Genomic DNA, 3,062 nt, shown 5'->3' with positions numbered 1-3,062 from the left:
GAGTAATCTGCTTTTTCTGTATTTGTGAAAGGATATTTCAAAGAAATATGATAGCAAATAATCTTCGTAGTTTTCTCTCAGCACCATTTTTATTCATAAATATAATTATTTACAAGAATTTTTATTTTAAAATATTTTAAATATTGTATATGAGATTTTTTTAATAATTTATTTTTTAATAATTCTTGATGAACTTCATTTTAAGTTTCAAATTAATATTTTATTCGAATAAAATTAATTTGTGCAATCTAAACAAGGAGAAGAGCTTTATAAGGAATGCTTAAAAAATTCTAGGAAAATGAATTATTAGTTAACAATCAATTATTCATGTTAATATAATTAATTATATTATTAATTAATATAATTAATTATTCAAGCTTGAAATTTAATCCTTGGAAGTATTAAAAATTTTAGACAGATACAGATATGAAAATAAAATTTTGTTCAATTATTAAAATAATTGTGTAGGAAACTCAAACATGACAATTTGCCATTGATAAGAAATGTTACAAAAAATTTTTACATTCTACCAACCAATCTATATAATTTTGATAGTTAAATAAAATTATTTTCAGATCTGTATTCAGTTAAATTTTGAAATATTTCAGCAAATCCGTTCTTCTCGCATACAAAAGAAAGTGCGAAAAATATGGGACACCCTATATACTATCCAACTGTGAGAATTCCCAACAATAAGAACACAAAGAGAGCCTTAATAATAAAGTTTCGGTCAAGGCTTTCCACTGCCAATTTATAACGTCCTTCTTCGGTAGTAGTTTGTACAAAAACAATGAATTCAACATATTGTAATTGCGATGCACGTCTCGTTTGTTTCGGTACGTTGTACAAGAATGTCGTAATTGACCGTAACAAAAGCGCACCGCCTGACGACAAGGAGCCAATAGAAATCACGCCATGACCGAATTATGTGTTTAATATCAAAGAGAAATAAAAAATCAAAATCCGTATGCGATTAACGGAAATCTTTAATGAAAATAGAGATTTGTTTAAACATATAAAAACGTCTTTTCTATTTTAGCGTCTATAGATAATAACTTTAAATAATTTAAACAATAAAAATGGGATAATAATAATCCTGTATTAAAAGAGATATTGACAGACTTTAAAACATTATTAAATTTTATTTCAAAATTATCGATCTCGCATAACTTCAACGACCATTATGAAACCATGCGGTCGTCATGGCGGCTACAAGGTTGCAAGGAGGTGGGTCCCTTCAGAGATGTTGCAAGGGGGACAAGGGGGCGCGCAGATGCCTTCGGGTGTCAGTCTACGGGAACGCCGCAAGGGCGGCAAAACTTTTTGCTCCTACTTCGTTTCTATTTGGAAAAAAAAGAATATCTACGGGTAATTAATCTATTTTCCTTTTTCTTTTATATCATTATTTTAATTTTGCTTGCTTTAATTTTATTTGCAATAGTTTCTTTAGTGTCTCTATTTCCAGTAAAAGTGATAATCGTTGTCGATTGCAACAGTAATTAATTGCCTTCGCAAATTGAAATTGAATTTCAGATTGAGAGAAACGATGTTGTTTCATTCATTAATCAAATCGATAAAATATAAAGCCTGATCAAGTAATTCATTCGTAGTATGATAAATTGAAAAATTAATAATTAATGAAGTGGTAATTTAATTCATTACATTTGCGGTATTATATTACGTTTATTTTTCTGATTAATAAGAGAGAGATTTAGATAAACGTTGTGACTAATTTGATTCCGGATACATTTATCGTATTATGTATCGTGCATGGAATGGGAGGGCCCCAACTACATTGTGTTGCTCCGGGGCACCATATATTCCTTATACGTCTCTGGATCCCTTTCTTCCCAGGCCAACAGTCGGTTGAAGAGCATTTGTTAGCGATGCAGAATTCAATCTCTACTTCGTGGTGAGGAACAACGGATTTGTCGTAAAGGAACTCGACGAAAAACTTGTAACGAAACGCAGATGTGCGCGGAAAAGAGAGAAGTGAATGGTCAAGGGAGAACATTGACGCGTGAGCAAAACGCTTCGAATAAAATAATGATGCTTTTCTATTAAAAGAACGGATTTCTTGCAATATCAGTGCCAGGTAAATTAAGATAAATTATATCTATGTTATTAAATGCAGCTTAATGCTATACTTACCTTATTAATATTAAATACATCATGTCAGTGCAATAATACATGGGAAAACTCGACAACCCGTAATCAAGATTCTTGATAATTAATTTTTTCTGTTGGCAATTATATTTGTTTACGGTCATAAAGAACGTTGATCTGAGAGATAGTAGAAAAGTGTCACAAAGTTGTTTCATTAGACGAGATGCACCAATTCGTAAAATTGTTTTTCAAGCGTCATGAAACACGGTTGTGGATCGTGGTTGTTAACATTTGTATCGAGTTTTCCTCCAACTATTGCAGTGTATGAAGTTTCTTTGTCAGTATCAAAGCTGAAGTATCACAATGTTGTCGAGGTATCATTCATACTTCTAAATGTGCGTACTATTGTAATATTGTCACGTCAATTCTAAGTGGCTGACAGCGAAGAAGAAAAAAGTCTCGATCACGAGGATAACAATGTAGCATCGTTTTGTTGTCGCGAGCGTACCTAGAGGCGTGCGAAAATATTCGCGCGTTATATTTACGAACGAGTAGAGACGCTGAGCACATAACTTACCGTAGTGCCAGGATCGAAACTGGTTTTGCGCTGGTGGTGGCTGCAACATAGTAATAACGATCGCACGAATAAAACGACCCGCGTCGAAACCGCTGCAACACTGTAAGCAGGTCCATTATTAATCGATGCGCCGTATCTAAGTGTGCAGAAAAAACGGGGATAAAGGGGAATAGCCGGGGGTTCCTACGCGGTATAAAGAAAAGGAGAGCGTGTTGGCGGCTGTCGAGCGAAAAATCGACATGAAGGGCAGACAGAGGAAAGGTAGAAAGAGAAAGAGAGAGGGAAACGGAGATGGAATGAAGTATAGAGAGAGAGAGAGAGAGAGAGAGAGAGAGAGAATGAGAGTAGCACAATGTAGACGAAGGAAGAAAGAACGAAC

This window comes from Atta cephalotes, assembly GCF_000143395.1.
Source record: "Atta cephalotes unplaced genomic scaffold scaffold00002, whole genome shotgun sequence".
Taxonomy (NCBI): domain Eukaryota; kingdom Metazoa; phylum Arthropoda; class Insecta; order Hymenoptera; family Formicidae; genus Atta; species Atta cephalotes.
The sequence above is the reverse complement of the archived record's forward strand: the minus strand, read 5'-3'. Positions refer to the sequence as shown.